The 17405-nt window shown below is 32.4% G+C and overlaps 1 long non-coding RNA gene across 2 annotated transcripts in view; it reads left to right on the top strand.

Annotated features, from left to right (window-relative positions):
- LOC129954194 (uncharacterized) overlaps positions 1–17405 on the top strand; it is a 107177-nt gene that overhangs the window by 43398 nt on the left and 46374 nt on the right. For both annotated transcript variants that reach the window (XR_008782658.1, XR_008782659.1), the window contains one exon: positions 10177–10285. This is a non-coding gene — a long non-coding RNA (uncharacterized LOC129954194). The remainder of the gene's footprint in view (positions 1–10176; positions 10286–17405) is intronic.

Genomic DNA, 17405 nt, shown 5'->3' with positions numbered 1-17405 from the left:
GTGTGTGATCATTGTTTTGCACAGCTTTTTTAGCCTAATATTATTTAGGGAGGGGGAGGGCGAGGTATACATATGTATGAAAAATCGATGGTTGGTTGTCAGTGATATTAATCATTTTTGAATAAGTTATTCAGGGGCTTCTACAATAATATTAATTATTAAATGTTAAACATTTTTAATAACAAAAAATTAAACAACAATTTAGAAATGATTGCGTATTCAAATGATAGAAATATATGGCACATGAAAATATATATTTATACATTTTTTGTGAACATTTTTTTAAACTATCTATATCTAAATTTTGTATAGAATATTTTTATTCCATTAAAAGCCTAAAGAAGCCTAATTTATAATTTACTTCAGAAAAATGTATAGCTTTACTACTATCCCATAGCCTTTAGACGTTCTACTCATGGGGCTTGATTCTTCCTAATCTTCAAACACTGCATATGAGATGGTCTACATTTGGGAGTTGGTATCAATTTAAAATCGCTGATTGAGATTTTCAACCACTTCTGTATCAATTTAAATTTGAACTTGTTCGTGCGATCCAGTCATGCATTTTATTTCATTTTCTTTTTGAGATAGTTCGATAGGTTGAAATTCAAGATGGTCAAAAATTCGATTAGGTACATATTTAATACAGAACAACAAAAGAAAAAATGATTTTAATCCCACCTTATTTAAATTTAAATCAATCGATGAACAGTTTAAATTATGTAAAATGCTTATTCGACTTAAAGCTTCATTTATCCCATAGTTAGTTCTATGGAAGTCAATATGTATAAAATCAAAAGAACGTAGGTGATGAGTTCCGCCTCGGTAATTCAAATTTGCACAAGATAGACAATAAGGTCCATCAATTGTACCGTTAATGAGTTGATGAAGAAATATTAAATCATTATTAACACGCCTTTGATGGAGAGATTGCAATAGAAGAATACGATGTTCATAGGGAGGCAGTTCATAAGGATCATCCCAAGGAAGACCCTTTTGGACAAAGCGAATGAAATTATGTTGAATTGATTCAATACGTTTTCTATAAATTTCGTAATAAGGAGTCCATACTTACGATGCATATTCAAGATGAGGGTGGACATGACAATTGTACAAAAAAAGAGTAACATAGGGATCATAGAACTCCTTTGCCCAGCGTTTTATAAAACCAAGCATAAAACTTACTTTACTAACAATAAAATTAATGTGATGTGTAAATCTGAGTTGGAACTGAAATAAACACCTAAATCCTTAAATGTGGAGACGCGACAGAGTTTTTGCTGTTATATACAAAAATCAAATACTCTAACGATTCGTTTTTTTAGTAAAAGTCTGGCATTTTAAAGGGTTGAGGGCAAGTATATTTTTCCACACTGAAATGTGAAACTATCAATGTCGGCTTGTTAAAGGATACGATCATGGGTGGACTTTATAATCTTAAAAATTTTCATGTCATCAGCCAAAATAAGAACTTCACTTGAACGTAAACATGACGATACGTTTAATAGACAGGATGAACAGAAAGATGGCTTCCCTGGAGAACACCAGATTGAGCAACAAAAGTTTCTGAAAGCCAATTTCTAAATTTTACCTCATAGGATCTGTTTTCAAGGTATGATTTGATCCAATCTAAGAAAAATGGTGAAAAGCCAAGAGCTTTGAGTTTAAATAAAATAATTCCGTGGCTTAGTTGGTCAAAAGCTCATAGAGAAGTCAGTGTATACACAGTCAACTTCATAACCTTGTTCTAAAGCGTTTGAACATATGTTTGAGAATGTGAGAATATTAGTAACGGTTGATCTTTTTTTCACAAAACCATGTTGCTGTTCGCAAATGATATTTTAACTAAAAAATGCGACACTTTCACAAACAACTTGTTCAAACAATTTAGGAATGCAAGAAAGCTTTGCAATCGGCCTGTAGTTTGTTATATCCCCCTTATTACCTTTCTTGAAAATTGGTGTTACAAATGACTTCTTCCATATATGACATTATGGGTTTTAAATTTTGTAGCCCAAACAGGAACATGTCACATCCTCAAAAATACGTTAATTTTTTTTTCACTTCAATTAAGCAAAACAAGCCCGATTTTCAAAGTGAAAAAAAAAGAAATGGTTTGCTTGCTCAGAGTGCTAACACCCAGCATGTTTTCTCCCTGCAAACCCCTGTGCACACTATAGGATTTAGGGCAGATGATATGTTGTGTGTATGTAAAGTTTCTGCAAATCTAGATTCTTTAAATGCAAAAAACTTTGAAAACTTGAAACTTTGCAAAATAAATAAAGTGCACGACTGGGTTGTTCAAATTGGCTACTATACCAAAGACTCTGTTAACAAATACAAATACAAATATTATTAAAATCAGTTCATTATAGTTCTAGAGAAAATTTAATAAAAATTCGTCGTTTCGTTTTCGAAAAAAAATTCGAATTTTTGATTTCTGATTGTGTGTTATTTTTAGTCTTAACAAAAAAGTTAAAATCGTGTAACGTGAATCTGCTTTAAACCTTAAAATCCAATATTGAACTCAATTCAGTCAATTATTTATTGGGGCGAGGATAGACAGGCAGACAGGCGTAATCAGGAGACCCAATTTTCGACTTCTCAACCACCGTAATGCCATTTTGATAAAAAGCTCGACTCCGAAATTTCTAACGAATTCAATAATGGCCATATAATTGCAAGTTAAAATTAATATCGATACATAAACAATTCGGTCTTTCAAAATAAATGTCATAAAGCCTTATTTCAACAAACAACAAAAAATCTTTTGGGTGTTATGACATTCCTTAATTTGGGCAATGTGACACAACCTCATGTCATAAGACCCAGATTCCAAATTAAAAATTCTTTTAGGCAAAATGAAAACTAACAATTTGGGGTTTCTTTTATTTAAAATTGATTTGCTTCAGTTTGCTGGGATTTTTTAACGTTTTGGACTTTATGACATTTTAGGATTTAAGCGTTATGGTTTCGGGCGAAAAGACCTTAACCCATTACAAAACCATACTTATACTGAGTTTTTTTTTCATTAATCAATGTTTTTATTTTGTGTTTAATTAATTTGCGTTGAAAAGAACTAAGTTTGTATTATTAATGAATGCCATTCTAAATTGGTATTTTATTTTTACCATTTTCAATAACATATTTTAATAAGATAGTATTAAAACCTCACAACATATAAAAACAAAATTATTCAACTTTATAGTATAGACTAACTTACAAAATATTATATCATATCAAAGTCAAATTAAAATTGTGAGCTAAATACAAAAGTCCTTTTGAACTTAATTATCATCCACCATTAATAGTTGGAACCGAAATTGGTCTTCACATTTTATCAATAGAAGAATAATATTCAAAATTACTTACTTTCCAGGTAGGTACAACTGACAATAGTCCATTCAATTTACCTTCAAGCTTTAAATGTCATACTGAATTTGTTTGGGAACATATTATATTCGTCTCCAAGGACTATCAATTGACATATCGATATAGTTGTGACATTTCTTTCTGTAACATTAATGAAACATTAAAGGCAACCTTTACTTCATTTACTAATCACCATCTTACCATCAGTAGAGGAAAAAACACAAACAATAATCAAATTTACCGTATGAACTTTTGATCTCCCTAAAAGATGGTTGAAATAATTCCAATCTCGACAGATATACCAACAAATTTACACACACTCTTCTATTATGGATTCCTTTTATTCACTTGTCAAAAGAAAAAAATACGAGGTCTACAAAAATCCAACTCTTTTGTCATTCACTGCCTTTGCCAATACCTAACTTGTGCCTACAAAATACTGTCTCCTTTAAGAAAATGCCCAATTTCATTCCATTATATGAACTGAAACTGACCCTTTTTATAAAGTTCATCAACCAACAAGAGATGAAAAATCTTAACTCAAGCTTAAAAAAAAGATGAGCAAGCAAAAAAGAAAATACTCGTAATAGTCAAAGAGAAAAAATATAGTATAAGCTACATTATACATATATGTATGCATCTGCTCGTCCGTCGTCGTCCGTTGTCGATGTGTCGTCTCGTATCCTGGATCCATATGATGAGTATTGACGACAGATTCCAAGATTTGATACCATCAATGCTTTTAGTTCCATTAGCCCGCCCATATGTTGGAGTTTCTCAAGCACTCAGAGTACTGCAGAAAACAATTTTCATAAAGGTAATTGACATTCAATGTATCTGCTATTTTTTCAATTTGCCATCATCATGAGAAAGGAAATTCTCCGGTGGTGTCCTTCAATTTGTCTCCTGAAAAATTCCTATCGTCGTTTGTCGTCGTCGTAGTCGTCGCATATAGTACGAGCGTATAGTGGAAGAAGCATAAAAAGGGGCAACACACGTAAAGTACAGTAAAGTTATTCTATGGTACGTGCTAGGAACGATTTGATGTAACCAACCAGTAACCATTTTCTACATCTAGAATCCCATATTTTGCGACATAAACTCTCGTATATCCTTGTGCAATTTTGCGTTGTCTCTGTGTTGTGTATATACGTATGTATAACTGTGTTACTTAAGTTTAAGGAAGAAAATTGAATTTTCGGGTTCACCCAATCGATCACTTCAACATAATGCATTAAATGCCATTTCTGGGGTACTCAGCTCACACAAGTAATGCAGGAGTGCCATGGACGGAAAATGAAGAATTTATGTGGTACCGGTCGTCCTCGTCACTGTCTGCTTGGAGGATACCTATACCTGGCTTTGGAATTTTTGGGACCACCGCTACCACCACCAACACAACAGTTGGTGGAGCGGAGTGGAGGGGACCTGGAAAAAGATATTTTTTGAAGCAATTTCTTTATATGAGGTTTTGGTATATTGGCATGCATCAAGAACGAACATCAGCAGGAACAGAACATTGAGTTGAGTTCCAGGTGTCTTTTGGTTATGTTAGTTGACTGAAGTGGTTTTGTTTGCAGAAGGGTTGATATATACTACTTCCCGTCTCTTCCTGTTTGGATTTCAGGATAGAAATTAATATTATAGGTGTGTTGGTCTTCTGTGTTTATTTTGTGAAATACCAACAACACATATAGATACAATATATATATGAATATGTACACTTAAGGACGAAGCAATTATATAGCTCAAATGTTGGCAGACTTGTGGTAATGTTAACAGATAGTTATAGTATAGATTTACAGGGGAGAGGATAAAATTGTTTCTCTGTATTAATATTATGCTATATTGAAGTATTTTAAAGGTAACCTACTTCAATATTTTTGCCAAAGGAAAATAACAACTATAATATATATAAATACGTATAAAAAATTGAAAATATAAATAAAAGCATCAAAGAGATAAATCAATATTTACGTCTGAATGTATACCTGTCTACGTATGCATATACATACATAGAACACATAAATAGATCAAAAGCTGATTTTGTTTGACTTATTCAACCTTAATTGAGATATTTATGAAGTCTTAATAAACTTTTGCAAAAGTTTAAGCGAACGAAGAAGCAAAATCGAGATAAAATTCAGGGTTTTTCTTCGGGTAACTGGACAAATGATTTCAATAACAGCATTATTGATTATCGACGTGACTTTGGATTTGTTGTAAATTAATTTGTAATGTTGATGGCTTGAAGACTTAGATAAAGGTAATTTATGAGATATTGCATGGATTTAAAATAAATCATATAACTTTGAAAGAATATCAATAAATTCTTGTTGCTAATTTTTTTGAAATGTCTCAAAACCAACAAAATGTATTAGAATTTAAGGCGTGTTTCAAAAGTACGAGAAGACTGACTTCAGAAACGAACGGTGAAGAATAGTCTGTCATTGAATTCAATAGAACTCCCATAAGCTTATTTGCAGAGAAATTCATTTCTGTCAAAGACATTGAATATTTGACAATTGATCTTAAGAATAAAAATCTCTTGGAATGGATGCTATTATAAATCAATTCCTAAAAAAACTTCCAATTATTGGATATGTTTATTTAACTTCTGTAAAAAAATGTCTGTTTTAAAAATTCAATATTTTCCACTAAAATGGAAGATGGCAAATTTGTTCCCTTATTGAAATCTAGAAAACCCCGAAGTGATCCACTAAGTTATAGGCCAATAAGCCTACTGAGTAGTATAAGTAATATTTATGAAAATGAATCCACTGCAAATTAGAATATTTTTTTAATGAAGAGAATATAATACCAATACAGCAATTTAGTAACGAGAAAGAACATAACACGTCATACCAAGTTTTAAGAATCTGTAGACACAATAGAAAATGTTTGAGATAAAAAATCAACAGGATTAGTTTTGGTAGATGTTGAAAAAGCTTTGATACTGTTTGGCACAATGCACTCATACACAAACTCATTATAAATGATTATGTCCAACCATTTTGATTAAACAAATACAAAGTTTTTTAAGTGTTAGACAATTCATATTTTCACTTAATGGAACAAATTGAGTCTAGAAAACTTTTCCTGCTGGCGTTCCTCAAGGAACACACTTGTCTCCTTTTTGTTCAATATTTGTTTCTCAAATTTTCCTGCAAAGTTGTGAATTTGCTAAATATGCAGATGTTGCGACATTCTCATCCGATAAAGATCCGGACAATATAATAAACAATATTCAAACTGATTTAGATATTATTTTCGAGTATTACAATCACTGGAAAATTAAAATTAATGCTGGGAAAAGTTAAGCTATCTTTTTCACCAGAAAAAGAAAGAATTGTTTTTCACACAGATGTAATAGCAGCAAATAAAATAAATGTCGGTATAAAATGTTATATCTGCTTATTAACCGAAGGTCATTACTTAGCAAAACAATAAACTTATTATTTTTAAAAACGTTTTTAAAGCAATACTGTTACATGGATCGCCCGTATGGAGTAATTGTTCTATAAGGAATATTAAAAAATTGAAAATTCTTCAAAACAACACTTTAAAAATGATGTTCAAGCTCTCCTAGCATTTCTCAACCCAATCCTTACCCGAAGAGACAACAAACGTCTTAAAAATAGACAAGAAAATTGGAATTTGTCTATTTATTTGTTTTGCCTATTTATTTATCTACTTATTTATATACTTATTTTTTCACTGATAAAATAAATCATCGGAAAATAGTTTCTATTAAATCTAAGGATAACCTATCTGTGATATAATTATAAACAAAATTCGAATGAAGGTTTTTTCTTTGCAATGTTTTCCTTTAAACTTATAAATATTAAGATATACACATGCTGGTTAATTAATTAAACTAATTATTTTTTCTAGTAGTTAGATACAATTTGATATCATATCTCTGTGCTGTACAATGACTTGAAAATATTGTAAACTCTGTAACTTTCTTAAAAAAAACTAAGTGTTGTTTCACTAAACTTTACTGCCATTTTGTTAAACAGGTTCTTTAGTCAGAAGAGTTATTTACTATTTATTGATTTGAACAAGATTTCTTAAATAAAAATGCTTTAACTCGAGTCGTCTAGTTTGCGCCATGGAATTTAAACTTATTTCACGTCATTCATGAATAATTTTAAAAATATATTCTACTATAATATCAAAAATAATAAAATCCTAACAAATTGGCTGCTTAAAAAAAAACATAGTTAATTTAAAGAACCCTAATGTTAAGTTATCAGTTTGGTTTGTACTATTTTTAAAGTTGTCACTGTCGAGGAAACTCATGTTACACTTTTAAATGTCGTATCCTGAATTTATTCTGCAGGGGTGGCTTCAGGAGTTCGTCTTATGAAATGTTTTAATTTAATGTACTAAACCAATACAATACATTCAAACAGATAAATTATGATGAGCAATCTAATTTAATGTCTAAATGATTGAACGTAGATCAAAAACGTGAATTTACACGTACTTAACACGTTTTATGTCAAACTAATGTTTTTATAGAGTAGTACCCGTGGCATGACGGTTAGTGCGTTGGACTGTCATGCGAGGTCTTGGGTTCGATCCCTACCCATGCCACCTAAAGTTTTTGTCATGGGTACTGCCTCTTGCAAGGAATTGACAAATTCTCCAAGAGTAATTATTGTAATGAAAAGTGCTTTCTCAAATTCACCGTTCGGATTCGGCTTAAAACTGTAGGTTCCTTCCATCCCTGGCAACAGTACTCGCCCCCTGGTTGAGAGTTGTCAGTCACTAGGCCCTAGGTCTCAAAAGGACTGTTTTGCCACATAATTTGATATTTGATGTCTTTATAGGAGTCATTATGAATAAACTACCTATTAAAAATCTTAGGCTTGACATTAGAGCCAAATCAAAGCAAATCATTCATAGGCTGCAACAATTGACAGTCGAATGGAACTTGGCACCTTCTTTTTAATTAGCATTTAAATATTTTTTTTTAAATTATTTAAATTTGGTATGAATTTATTTAAAAACAACAAAATTAAAGAGATTCCGGAGACCCAATTAACTAGGCAACGAACACGTCTTCCAATCTGCCAAAATTTAATTATTATTCACTTTAACACCTGCCTCCAAGATCTAAGAAACTGTATCTCTACTACAATTTTTGCTGGCTTATTTCTGTACCCTTACTCGTTGTTGTTGTACTCCACATTATATTCTAGGATGCAGTATTTTGAATTGCCGAAAAAGGCTTCTTCCTTGCATTTTAATAATATGTGAAGTATTTTGTGGCCGCAATAAATTCCTAAAACACATCGACGAAAATCGTAAGGCTTGAAATATTTTCATAATACATTCAATTCCCCTTTTTTATAAAAAAAACTTAAAACCTAAGGTGGTAAGTAAAAGGGCACCAAGCTCCAATGAACCAAACAGCCACTTCAAATCCTCGATCCATTAAATCATACCTTAAATTAAATTGGAATTTCATTGATGAGACTTATAATTTATCCAATCATCAGTCACCCTAAGTTCTGTTGTTGAACTTCATTTAAGTCTAGACAATTTTCTAATTAAAAATAAACGAAGTCAATTTTGGTTGTGATTAAATTTCATCACTCTGAACCTCGATTAAATTTTTTGTCCTCAAAACTCGATTATATTAATGAGATGAGGAACACTCAACCGACAATTGTACTAAACTCTTGTTGATTTCGAAATAGTTTGATACACACACACAAACACGAAAACGTGTATTACGACTGTCTAAGCCAATACTAATACCGAATGCAAAATGATAAACATTTATTTAATAAAGACGAAGTACCCACTCTACGGCAATAAATGATCAGTAATTTGCTTCGTTTATTGCGCCATATCAAATTCTCGTTTCAGTTATCTGAAAGTTTGAAAGTATGAAGGCGATTATGGTTTTATCGTCCTGTGATTTCATTTCCCGCACCATTTTCCATATCCACTTATACTATTCCTAAATTATACACACTTTCTGTGATGTTTAAGTCCCTTTTTAGGTAGGTTGTTAGTTGTTCCTACCTTCTATGCCGGCCGACCGACCGGGCAAGGCTCGACACATACATATACATATCTAGTGATAGTGAGTGGTTTTGTTTTAATCGATTTCCAGTTAGGCTCGTTCACCGGATATGCCGCCGTCAACAACAACTCTCCTATCTCTATCTCTATACCCCCTTAGTTTCCCATGCACAGAAACGGAAGTGAAATTACCTTAAAAAGCGTTTTAGATTAAAGTTTATAGTCGTACGAAGGCGTTTTACTGTTGGTGTTTATTGGTTGAGTTGAAATTTTCCAATTTAAAATTTAATTCTTTTTTATCTCAAAATGCTTACAAATGCCATCTGTATAGATATTAAGCTTCTAATATGATGGTTATGGTGTAATATGTGGCTTTTTTATTTTCATCTGGTAAAATGGCAATAAAAAGCTGGTTTAATAGAACCAACATATATTCTCATTCAGAAAAGAAATAGGCAAAAACTAATTGTATCTATCTGACTTTTTTCTGTAAGAAAACCGAAAAATTCATTCAAGCAAACCACAACTCGGTAAATTTAACATACATAAAATAAAAGCATGGGACTGTAAGGATATACACATCCTTAATATGTTATAGCAGCAAGAGAATAATTACTTTTAAGAAGATTTATTGCCTGCAATGTTTGTCGTCCAGCCGCCGCTCGTACCTATAATATAAAAATACGGAGGCTTGCCATTTCTTTTTTCAATAAAACAAAAGCAGAAAAACTTACAGATTTGTTTTCCTTCTTTTCTTTGCAGAAATATATGATCGCGCCTTGGGAATTTATCGAGCAAAGATGTGCATTACTCCAAAAAGGTATTTTTCCTTTTGTTTGTATGTATGTACTTTTTCCATCTCCGAGGACAGGTATGTATAAAAAATATTTAAAATACAATTTTAAAAATATTGCGTAGGTATTTTTTGGAATGGAAGGGGTTGACAAAAAGAAAACGGAAACAATATTTGTGTACTAAGTAAGAAATCATCCACCCACCTTATGATGCGCTACATCCGTTCTTGGCAAAAAATTGTTTTTTTGGGGCTTTTTGATATTTCCACTGAAAAGTAATTTTTGAGAACTATACTATTCTCCGAGTAGTACCCGTGGCATGATAGTTAGTGCAAGGGGTCTTGGGTTCAATCCCTGCCTGTGCTACCTTAATTTAAAAAAATTAATTTTCGCGGGTACTGCCTCTTGCGAGGAATTGACAAATCCTTCAAGAGTAATTCTTGTCATGAAAAAGTGCGGCCTAAAATTGTAGGTCCCTTCCATTCCTGACAACAGTACTCGCACACAGGAATGGTTGAGAGTTGTAAGTCTCTAGGCCCTGGTTCACAACGGACTGTTGCGCCTATACTATTCTCCGATTGTTTTCGTATTTTAAAGTTGAAAGCTTAGCTAAATATGGATATGATTTTTTTTTTAAAGTTATTTGAAGCACTAAATAGAGTGTTTTGAACTACAGTGACTGGAACTTTAATCAAGCCTTAAAACTGTTGCGAAACGTAAAAATGCATTTTCATTAATTATATAAAGACCATCTTAGATCTACGATTAATTTTTCATAACATCGACTTGAAGATGGGTAACTTTCATCAAAATACAATCATCGGTTTCCTGCAGTAGGACAGTTGGAAATAAAATGGCTTACGTCTTAATTTTCTGGTCTATATGCAAAGATTACAGACTTGAGGTAGATCAGCTCGATGGGAACATAACTTTTAAGTTAAAATTAAATTCGGTGCTGAAAATAGTTCCTGAAGACAACTTAACTGTATGTGTTCCTTGACGCTAAAGAAGTTGGACACTCTTGTGAAGACTTCTTTCACTTCTTTTTTATAACCCTTATCAAATAATTATAGTCGGCTTTTACATTTTGTATGTTCAACCTGGGAATCCTATCACACATATGTGTTGACCGCTGCATGAAAAGCACGGTATTTTGACGCGAGATCGATATATTGATTACCAAATAACTTAGGCCTTAGGCCACATTATGCTGAAAACCATTTTGGCCTAACTTCTTTTTTGTTTAGCGTTTTTAACACCCAGGTACTTACATTCTTGCGCAACTTCAATATATGAACATTAGTTTTTTATTTTTTCAATTAACTTTCTAGCAATACTTGTCAACGCAAATATATGCTCCGTCGTCCAGAAATAAACCTGAACTTTGCCATTGAACATGCTAAAAGGTTTATGTCTTCAATCTATTTTGTAAGCCTTTCGTCTACGAATAAAGTTAAAATCTTCCTTAAACTGATAAAAACTCCTCTGTAATTTTCTGGCAGGTTTTTACTTCAGCTTTTGTAAATTGCAAAACTAACTGTGTTGTTTATATTGTTTAAAACGTACGTATATAATTGCTAAATTATATTAAAAGATAATTTTTTAATTCATAGGAACTATTTTTGGGTAGTTCTACCGGAATTCCATCTATGCCTTGATCTTTATTCTTTTTCATCTTGTGAAGAGTTGATTCAAGTTCACTTATATATATTGGACCATCCAGTTCATCATGCGTCTGGAGGATAGCCTTTTGATGACAAAACGAGATAAATCAAATGTGAATAAAATGTTTTGTTCAATGCCATAGTTCTTTGGCCTCTTTTTGAAAAGCTGGTTGAGTGTTTTCTTGGCCCCTATAAAGGCTGGAAAGGCAGCCACTTCGGTCTAAGCTTCTTAATAACCATATTGGTTTATTTTTCATTAAAAGGTGTTAAGCTAAAAAGCAGAGTTTGGGCGGTTCAAAAAAACTTGCTCGTATTTCTGTCTGTCAAAAAGGTAAACAAGTTCGTAATAATTTCTCGCATACACGGCGGCGATATAATTCCTTTATACAAAGAATAAGGATATAACCAAACCACTAGTTTATTAGTAAAATGTTTCGTATAGAATCATAAAACAACTTCCTACTAAAAATAAAAAATACTTTTCCAAGTTCGTTTAGTTACATTTTCCGAAGTATATATTCATTGTTAATATGCATAGTCCAAAAAGTCTCCCTATATCAGCCTAATTTAAGTGTTTTTTTGAAAAAAAGTGCCAGGAATAAATGTAAAAACCAAAGTGGTAACATTGGAAAAAAGTTAGTTTCCACCTTCACTTCTTACTAAATTAAAAAAAAATGTGATTCAGATTTTCAAAATTCTTGTTTTTGAAATATTGTTTTAGTAAATACTTATCTCAGAATAAACTAAAAGAAAGCTGCTGTACGGAGACTTTTTGGACTATGTGTGTTTCTGCAACTTTGTATTTTATTATTACCTCAGATCCCCGATTTAATATAGAATTTCTTTCTTCAAAATGTTTTCTTAATTTAATACAAATTGTCGAAATAAGTCGTCTCTTTTGTTCTTTCGTTCACATCCTTCTTCTAACTCTATTAGCAGCATCTTTACAGTTGCAAGTTTTTAAAGTGGAACATATTTCGCTGAAGGCCATCACAAAGATTGATCAAACGAATTTAAAAGTCTGTTTTGTTTTTAGGTAAACTCTAAACTTGAGCTTGAATCTGGTTGTCATGTAACATTTCGGTTCTTAACAACTACAAGCCATACCTACATCTGTAAGCCTTCTAACATCACAAGAGCCCAAATAATGTAGGTATGTGTAAAACCAACAATATTTGCCGCACATGTTACCGAGATAATGCACTCAGTTACTTCCTTGTTCCTTCCTATTACTTATTGCAAATTACCAAATAACCGGAATTAAATATTTTGAACTCCCTTGTCGCCTCCCTCTCACGTCTGACCCTATCTGGAATCAGGAGTTTAACAACAACTCAAAAGTTTGCTTCGAAAATCAAAGCCATAGAACCGAATTTCGAACGTTCACGAGCACAAGAGTCCATGTAATACCTATATTCATATAATTATTTTCAACATGTCCAAAGTGTGGTGTCTGTATTATATTCTCAAGTAGACGTGATACAAATATATATACACCCACATATGTTAGTCATACCCATAATCTTATTGCGGTATCTAAGCCTGTCGTTTCCATAAACTTAATCTAACCAGAGCAATGGGGTTACGAACCCTCTGCCACAAAATGATGGTATATCGAACTCGATTCGAGACTTTTTATATCCTCGTCGTACAACGTACAACGTCTAACACTATAATGGAGGAATCTATACGTAGATATAGCTATGTAAGAGTATGAGCTGTAGACGTTACGTAGTGCAAAAACACAAAAAATGAAAGCTTAATGTCAATGCAAAGTTATAAGTGCTAGAGTATTGAGTGTGGCCACTTTTGCTGACGCAGATATCCTTGCCACACTTAAATCCTCAATGAGTATGAATAGCAACCAACCCAGGCAATAGAGCAGGAAGCAGAAGCAGAAGCAGTAGGAGCCAGTATAAGAACATTGGGAATGTCGATAGATATGTATGTATAGTGTAGGTAGGTGCTCAAATATAACAGGACATGAATTTCAAGTCCAGTCGCACTCATACTCGTCTCACACTCTACATCCATGGAAGGAGACCAAGGACAGGAAAAGGGGTTGGTTGGTTTAATGATTGTTGGCATTTATCAGATTGGTCAGGTCCACCTACACGCACATTAAGCTGTAACGGCTTGTGGCAAAGGTGTGTGCACCACTGGTAATCGAACATTCATAAAAATGTATTAAAATTGCGTTCTCCGCATAGGAATCAGAAATTACTTTAAATGTGAAAATGTTTGTGGAATAGAGTTAGGTACCAAACCAAAAGGATCCAAATACCAAGAACCAAGAACCGACCAATGTATGAGTAAATATTGATGTACAGATTGTAAATGGGGGTTTTCAAGATTAAGGCATAATTTGTATTGTTGACCATAGGGGAAATTAGTTTTCCTTCTCTTCTTTATTTTCTATGAACATTTTAATGGGTCATAGAGAGAGGTGATACGAGTATTCAATACATACGTTTTCTAATGACAATTTTGCTGTTTAATATTAAAGGCCTTAGGGTTTGGTTTCTGGGAATTTGTGTTGAAATAACTTTGATATTTAGGTTTAATTTGTGTAATATAAATATACTCTCACCTTTTATTAAACCTAAGACCTCAAGCTTTGTTTTTGAAATTTTAGTTTAAATTTTCTAACGCTAAAACGGTATTAGTTTAAAAAAATTGAGTTCAAAATTTCAATCCATTTTTTTTAATCACTCTTTTTAGTGGGGTTTCAGTACTGGACTTCTAGTTTTTTACAGCTAATGTAGTTGTGCCAAAAATGTGTAATTAAAAACACATGTATTTTTGAATTCTTTAATTGATGACGTTTCTAATTTTCTTCTTAGTTTTGATTGCAAAATACATACATACGAGTACATGTGTATAAAGTCGGAGGCACAAAATCCATAAAGATGCAATATTTTTATAGGTTTCTCTAAAATGAGTTATTTTTCATAATCTTGGCATCTGGTCTCATCCTTTTTTACCGATATTTAAACGCACTATTTTCTAGTGAAACCGCCAGTCAGTTTACCGTCGACCTATATGAGAACTGCAATGATAAAGAATTTAAATATTAGGTACATTTCTTCTAAAACCTCCTTCTACGAATGCTCAAATTTTGTCTCTGGTATATTAAAGGTATTTGAAATCTCAATATCTGTTACCAATTTTATCAAATTGAAACAACAAAATGATTTTTTCAACTTCAAGCCATTTGCTGAATTTATATAATGTACAAACATGTATTTATGACTTCTGAGTTTCTAATGTTTCAATTTTCCAAAAACATGTTTGTTTGCTTTATTTTTTTACGAGCTGTCATTTCTTGGACGAGTTTACTTTCACTATTTAAAAAAAGTGAATTATTTTTAAAACAACAGTAAGCTGCCAAAAATAAAAAGTCATTTGTAAAATTAGACTCAATTACAAAATTATATCAGAAAACAATCTTATGAAAATGAAGAAAGTAGGAGTAAAAAATAAGTAGTATATTCGTTTTCAAAGCAGTATAGTATTTTTGTTGAATATCAAATCCAACTAAGCAGAATTTTTCTTTTAAAGTTCCGAGAGATCATAAAGTGCGTTAGAGAGAATTCAAATATTTGCCGATTTTTCTTGAATTAATTTTCCTAACCCACTCACCTTTTATGAATTCCATAAACAGTTCTTCTGGCGTCCTCTTCAAAAGGGTAGCTTCTACTTTGTGTGAAAAGAACTTGAAAAAGTCTAAGAATTTTTGGTTTGCATAATTGATTAACTCATAATTTTATATTAAGTACCAACCAAATAAAAAAAGAAATACCATCTTTTAAAATCACACTCTTCCAAAGCACAAAGCCACTACTTGATGCTATAAAAATCCAATTTATTAATCATTATTCATAGAATACGCAGATCCTTTTGCTCGGCTTCCAGAGAGCCATTTGTGCTACTCCAAATCCAACAAGCGAATTAATTACTCTCAGCAGTATAATATAAATTACTTTATGCACATCTGCATTGAAAACCCTTTACCCTTACACGTTTAATGCTAATTATACTTAATTCCTGGGTATTATATAAATTGAAGGCTTTCCCTCTCTTTCCATATCTTGTTCTCTTTCTCACGTTAGTTGCAGGATGCAAACGAATTTTCTTAGAGGAAAAATAGCTTAGAGCATTACACTACCTTACCTATTAGTGTATGTACTGATGTAATGTACTTACATAGATACATCCTTAAGCGCTAAAGATACTTTGTGTATCTTGATACAAACTATGCATTTATAACTGCTGTGTACACACAATTTTGTATACTTTTTGTCCAACGGACGATTAAGAAATTTCATTTTCAAAGAGAAACGTTATAACTATAATTAAAAATTTAACTCATCAGGGTACAAAAGATACAAATTTGTATCTTTTTTGTTCGTTAAATTCTAATGCATAACCTTCGAGTGTGGAAAATATACTCTTGTCTTCTTTTGACGATGAGAGTGTATTTTATATTTTAACAAATTGAACGAGATGCTTTAGGAAGTTAAAAGTAATGAGTTTCCATAAACAAATACATGCGTACATACATATGTATGTTCATATGTATAAATCTTCTTAGCTGTGGGATTTAAACTTATTGATTTGTTTGTGGTATGTTCTTTAACATTTGAAAATAGATTCATGTGAACGTCTTCTTGCAACAACACAGTAAACTTTATTTTTTGTATCCACAAAAGGACTTTTGATAAATTTTTCTTTAGTCACTTTCAGTTGTTTATGGGTGCAAAGGATTAAGTATGCTTTAATGGTTTTGTATGAATATAAATGTGTTAAATGTTTAATACGAAATATACTACTAGATGATCTATCAATGCTAAATCAATTACAATGAGAGCTAAAGGCTAATTTTTTTTCTTGAAAGCAAACAAGTTGATATTAAAACTGAAGTTTGGCTTAGTTAAGGTGATAACAAGTAGTGGCCAATTTTTTGAAAAAAAGTGGATCCAAAGTACAACTTTTCCGAAAGTTAAAATAGGTAGGGAAATCACTTTAAATGCATTTGATCTTGACGAATACCACTCCCTGACGACAGACGTGTAGATGTCCGCATTTGTCCTGTATATTTCACCAACAACGCGTTTTGGCGTTTAAAGACTTTTGGGTAACTTCTACTTGTAATTAGTCTCATCCGGAGGCCCTAGACTCACATACTGAGTGGATTCGACGACTTTCTGGGCCGGAGCATTGATACGCTCTACGTGACCCAACCATCTTAGTCGTTGGACTTTTACCTGGCTCGCTTTCCATTTACTCCTCTACTCCCCATATGCATACGGGACCGTAGATCATACGAAGAACTTTTTTTTATCGAAACGACCCAAGGTGCTTTCATCCGCTTCATCCGGACGGGGATGATGAGAGTCTTTTATAGCGACACTTTGGTACTTTGAGAGAGTGCTTTGCTACTAAATTGCTTTCTTATCCCGAAGAAACAGCGTTTAGCAAGAGTTATTTTTCGTTTGATCACAGCGCTAGCCTAGGTAGACGAAGTCCTTGA

Source organism: Eupeodes corollae, chromosome 1 (assembly GCF_945859685.1).
Source record: "Eupeodes corollae chromosome 1, idEupCoro1.1, whole genome shotgun sequence".
NCBI classification, from domain to species: Eukaryota; Metazoa; Arthropoda; class Insecta; order Diptera; family Syrphidae; genus Eupeodes; species Eupeodes corollae.
The sequence above is the reverse complement of the archived record's forward strand: the minus strand, read 5'-3'. Positions and strand labels throughout refer to the sequence as shown.